The sequence below is a fragment of the Anabrus simplex genome, chromosome 3 (assembly GCF_040414725.1).
Source record: "Anabrus simplex isolate iqAnaSimp1 chromosome 3, ASM4041472v1, whole genome shotgun sequence".
NCBI lineage: Eukaryota > Metazoa > Arthropoda > Insecta > Orthoptera > Tettigoniidae > Anabrus > Anabrus simplex.
Genome location: NC_090267.1, coordinates 309,400,203 through 309,406,202, shown reverse-complemented (window position 1 = coordinate 309,406,202; position 6,000 = coordinate 309,400,203). Strand labels below are relative to the sequence as shown.

Here is a 6,000-nt window from a genome sequence, read left to right as displayed (position 1 = left end):
TTTCGTATCTTGAACAGTATATTCGTGAAATACTCTACAAACAAAATCTTAAAAGACAGAAGCTGTAAACAACATTCCCCAAAAGTCCTTAAGGATCTCCCGCAGTCAGCACGCCCGTAGTCTGTGTTACGAGGCATGAGACAGTGTCAAATGACCTGCTGTAAACAAATCTCTTCATTTCATTATGTGAGAATATTTCAACTGTCCGTTTGTTCAGTGTGTGAATTATGCCGAAAGTGTCACTTGCAAAATCGTCTTTAATTAAACAGTGGTTACAGGAGTTTTCCCATTCCATATCGGAGAGTCTGTTCAAAAGGTGCTATTTCCACTTCCAAAAAATAAATCAGTATTTCGTCCACAGGCATTACACTAGTTTAATTCTATCGAATGCCATGAACAATCCAGCCCAGGAAGTTTTAATTCTTTCAAAGTTGTACCAAGTTCCCCTCTGTGGTGTAGTGGTTAGTGTGATTATCTGCCAACCCCAGAGCCCCTGGTTCGATTCCTGGTTCTGCCACGAAATTTTAAAAGTGGTACGAGGGCTGGAACGGGATTCACTCAGGCTCTGGAGGTCAACTGAATAGAGGGGCGTTCTATTACCACCTTAGCCATTCTCGAAGTAGTTTTCCGCGGTTTCCCACTTCTCCTCCAGGCAAATGCCGAGATGGTACTCAACTTAAGGCCACAGTCGGTTCCTTCCCTCTTCCTTGTCTATCCGTTCCAATCTTCCCCTCCTCCCACATAATAGATGAGGCTGCCTGGAAGAAGTAGTGGTCCTCCTTCCTAGTTGTATCCCTCCAACCCAAAGTATCACACTCCAGGACACTACCTTTTAGGCGGTAGAGGTGGGATCCCTCACCGATTCAAAGGGAGAAACCAACCCTGGAGGGTAAACAGTTAAATTCATTCATTCATATCCTAAAGGCAAGACCTTGTCGCTGCAACCACATTTGTCTCTCCTCTGCTGAGCGTTTCAGGTCAACATATTTTTTGAAATTCAGCCTGTCCATCACGGAATCCAGATACTTCTTCCTCAGCCTTCCTCCTCCCTTCTTACCCAGAACTTTTCTTTCCAGCATATTCATGAGGAATGTGTTATGTCGAAGTGTGTGGCCAAGGATTTTGATTTTCCCCTTTTCTGCAGTGAAACAGATAAAGCAAGAAAGAAAGAAAGAAAGAAAGAAAGAAAGAAAGAAAGAAAGAAAGAAAGAAAACTTGTACAAAACTAGATTATGGACACGTTCCATGAGCCTTTTATTTTACGTTTCTTACGCCTTTTCCCACAACTTTCTTAATGTGGAAATAGCAACCTTTGAACAGGCACTACTCAACTATCTTCTGTGACGTTTGCAGTAAAGTGAAATGTATTTTATATTTCCCCCCTAACAAGTTATTATCAATGTAGTAAAATAAAATAATAAATCCACAGCCTGTTTCCAGTCATTAGACCGGGACAGGAATGGAATGAATGAAACCCCCTTCCAGCGGCGAGGATGGGAATTGTGCCGGCTGCCGAGGCCTGTCGCACTCTTCTGGGGGCAATGATTAAAGAACTGAAATGATATTGGAGAGTGTTGCTGGAATGAAAGATGGCAGGGAAAACCGGAGTACTCGGAGGAAAACCAGTCCCGCCTCCGCTTTTTCCAGCACAAATCTCACATGGAGTGACCGGGATGTGAACAACTGAACCCATTGGTGAGAGGCCAGCGCGCTGGCGCCTGAGCCACAGAGGCACTTAGTAAAATAAAAATGGCATTTGAATTGTTACTTATTAAAATATGTCAAACTGAAGCTGTCTAAAATGTATTTTTAGAACCTATTTTGCCATATTTGAAAGCCTATTTTCGACACCTATTTTTAAATTTTATTTTTGTTACAATTTGCTTTACGTCGCACCATCACAGATAGGTCTTATGGCAACGATGGGAAAGGAAAGGCCTAGGAGTGGGAAGGGAGGGGCCATGGCCTTAAGGTACAGCCCCAGTATTTACCTGGTGTGAAAATGGGAAACCACGGAAAACCATATTTAGTTTTGCCGACAGTGGAGTTCGAATCCACTGTCTTCCGGATGCAAGCTCACAGTTGCGCACCTCTAACCGCATGTCCAACTTGCCCGATGCATAAAAATCCTGACCATCCTATTGCTAACTTATCTGTGAAAAGAGTATGCATTGAACATTAAAAATAGTAGCTAACAAAGGGGAATATAATCGACATACAGGTTGGTACCTAGTAAAATAGAATGTATCTAACATGTGGTATTGTAGCTAAGAAAAGGAAATTTAATTGACAACCAGAATGATAACTAAGAAAAGAGGAGAAAATAGACATTCAGGGTGGTAGCTAAGAAAAGAGGATGCATTTAACATCCGTGCTGGCATCCAACAAGGTAGGATGCTTAATACGTGGAGGGAAAGAACTAGTTTCTGGAGCTTTGAGTCAGTTTCTTTCTCAGGCGGCTCGACTTATTCTTCCAATACTAAAACGTTGTTGGAAATTCTCTTTCGTAACTTTTCGTGTGTTCTGAAGCAACAGTTCATTACGTTTGGCTAACAGGTGGGTGCTGTGAGTGTGCGGGTGGGGGTGGGGCGGTGTGCGCGCCTGCTCTGGTTGGCGGCCGCCACGGGACGCGCCACGCAGGTAGATATATAAGTATGCCGGCGTGCCAGGACGCTTCCCTAAGTCTCCCGCCGCTCATCTCGCTGCCACCGACCAGTGCACACACTCTCAGCCCCGCAGCCACCGGTGAGTTGAAAACTTCTTCCTTTTACTCATCCCGAGTCTTGTCTTTCCCTGACAACCAGATATATTACAGTTCGAGGGAAAGCCAGAAACTATGTAGGAATTGTTAATTATTTACTTAACAACAATGAAACAATTCGCTTTTTTACGATATTTATTACTTTGATAAACGAACTACATTTAAGTATACATTATTACTGAGAGAGAACTCCATTTCTAATATATTAGAAAATTAAAATAAAAGGATATTTCACTATTTTATTTAAGAAACGCATTTTTCTGCTTAGTGTTGCAATGGTCTCTATAAACTTTTACTGCTATAATTTAACAGGATAACAGATAAAAGAAAGAAAATTTCAGGAATTTTAAATCCATCTTTTTGTTAGAAGGATAACCAACAGGTGTAGAATTTTAGATAAATATCTACTTTAATTCTATAGATGAATTTCAATTTTTTTAAAGAGAATTTTGTGTCTTCTTTAAGTAAAACGCTTTCTACGTTATACATATATATGACTTGACGATAGAATACAGTATTTTCCAGTAGGTGTCGCGTCCTACTTCTAACCGTATTCCATTATAACGTTTACCTTAAGATACACATCAGATTATGTGGTTAGAAATTAACAGAACAAAGCATTATTGCCGCAGTAGCATGCGCAGTTACGAGAGTTTCAACAAAATGTAGAGTAACTCGTTGCAATTTTACTAGAAGAATCTTTGATATATTTTAATTGAACACAAATATTTTTATTAAAGAATGAATCGAGTATTTTTCTGGAAATTTTAATGTATTATATTTTTAAACTCCTTTTCTTGTCTTTAAGGCCATTTAACTTGCATCGTTCTTTACAAAGTTTTTATGAAACTACCCTAATAACAATTATTATTTTCTTATTTCTAAAGGCATTAATCAGTCATGTTCTATGCTAACAGCAGATGAATTCTTTCACAAATGTCCAACCTTAACACTTGTTCTACTCGAATGCTTTAAAGAATACGACACTTCCTCCGCGAGTGGAGTAAAATTAAATATTATTAAATATTCCGTACAATGTGAGTCGAACATTTTTTCTTACTACGCAAAAGTATGTCGCGGCTCAAATGTACCTGGGAGAAAGAATTAGGCATGCAAATCAAAATTACGTTCATAGTCCAATAGCTGCCCTGTCCTGTCCTGCCATTCCTATCTTAAAATGTCATTTTTTCAGTTGATTAACATCGTAATTGAACATGTAGGTTTTCAGTGGCGACAGTATAGGAAAGTTACTGTGAAGTTTTCGATTGTTGTCACAATTAAGGTACATCTCCGACGTTTTCTGGCATGAAAACAAGGAAAAATGACTCATCAGCACTGCCAACAATGAGGTTCGAACTCACTACCTTTCGAACGAAATCTTACAGATACTCGACCCGTATTTCGTGGTCGATTCGCTCGGTTGTCCGAATGAATAAATATAATCTTACACTAGACTAATGTTTGAGTCAACAAATATACTGATTGACCACTTTTACAATTTCCTGATAACTGTTACGTTTAAGGAATTTTTATCCTATATATTATGCAATATTGAACCAAATAATGTTCTTAGAGGACCAGTGACCTTAATGTCAGGCCCTTTAAAACAATTACCGTTAGTGTTGGAACTCAGTGTCAATATCCGAATTATCCCCAATAGTTGATCCTTATTTCCGTATTTGAACACAAGTCTTCAAAATGTTTTAAGTTCGGAATTCAACTACTGCAAAATTTTATTTCTCCTACCGAACGAATTTCCTTCGTCATAGGGGATGTGTAGTTTTAATCTCGCTGCCTTAGAGAGATAGTGGTTTAGAGCCCCTCCGTCGGTACCTTTGAATAAAGTATTCCGTGGTTTCCACTTTTCATACAGGACAGATTCGCGGAAGCTTTATCACAATGAAGTCTTGGACCGCTGCTTTCCGGTTCTAGCACAGGCCCGTCATAGTGTTGACAAAAACTTTCATGAATTAGTGTTATGTTAAAAATCTACCGTAACAAGAGAATTTCCACCAAGCTGCGGGTAGATCTGAAAACTCCATCTTCAAAAGGTATTCATTTTGCTGTCTATTATTGATTTTCTCTTTTCCTTCTTTTTCCCATCCATCTGTTAATGTATTCTTTGCTTGCTAAAGCGAGTGACTTGTTCACGCAATACTGGTTGTGTAGCTGCATTTGTGAGATAGTGGGTTCTAACACACCGTCGGCAGTTCTGAAAAATAGTTTTCCCATTTTCATACCAGGAAAATGCGTAGATCACACATTAATTAAAACCGTGTCCACTACCTTCCCAAGTTAGCTATTTTCCAGTCACGGACACAAAAGCTAGTATTGTACATATTACTTCATAATTTAACTACAAAAATGCAACAAAAATGCTGTTAGTGGAGGTTAGTTGCCCTATATATATCATAGGCCTCTTCTCACCTTGAATTTATATGTTTTCGTGTGACCAAGCCAGTAGGCTGCGCGGTACAAGTTTGCATTCAGGGGATAGTGGGTTTGAACCCCATCATTGTAGTCCTGAATATAATTTCTCGCGGTTTCTTATTTCCAAACGAGGCAAAAGCTGGGGCTGTAACTTAATTACGGCCATGGCCGCTTCTTTCCCAGTTCTAGCCCTTTCCTGTCCATCGTCACTGAAAACCTATTCGAATTGATGATACATTAAATCATCCGTTTATTTTTCGCGTTAGAGTTCAGGAGATGCTCTGATTCTATGTGTCACCACCATGTTCTAGGGATTAGCGTAGTTGCTACCCAATTGGTTGAACCTGGCACTGGAAGAAATATATCAGTGGATTGAAATCTATAGTGAGGTCCATTCTGGACTTTAGGACCTTAGTTCTCGTCTGTGTTAGCTGAGACTGAATGCACCCTGTTGTGGTATCACAGTCTTAAATGTGTATCACACTCAGGATAACAACGGTGTCCATCTTGGTAGGAAGATCTGCCAAGGTGATGGACATAGGAAAGAAAGTGTTTCTACTTACCTCTATGGAGGTTTCGGACCTGCCTTCGGGCAGAATACACCCTTACCCTTGCCCTTACCCTACTTAAGCAGTGTCAAAAGAACAGAAGGAATATATCACCATTTTAGTTAGATGATTTTTATCGAAATCCGAACGAACATTGTTTTGCACAGTTATTTATGGCCATGTAAGAAACACTGAAGTGAGTTCTGAATCGAATTTTTAATGTGTGGTGACATTCCCATCAAATATGGGTAGCAACTTGAG

The 6,000-nt window shown here is 39.7% G+C and overlaps 1 protein-coding gene across 1 annotated transcript in view; it reads left to right on the top strand.

The window, feature by feature from the left end:
• Window positions 1-2,690: 2,690 nt before the first annotated feature.
• NPF (neuropeptide F) overlaps window positions 2,691-6,000 on the top strand; it is a 418,072-nt gene continuing 414,762 nt past the window's right edge. The window contains exon 1 of the mRNA XM_067144403.2: window positions 2,691-2,745. The gene's annotated coding sequence lies outside the window, so the exon portion shown is untranslated. The remainder of the gene's footprint in view (window positions 2,746-6,000) is intronic.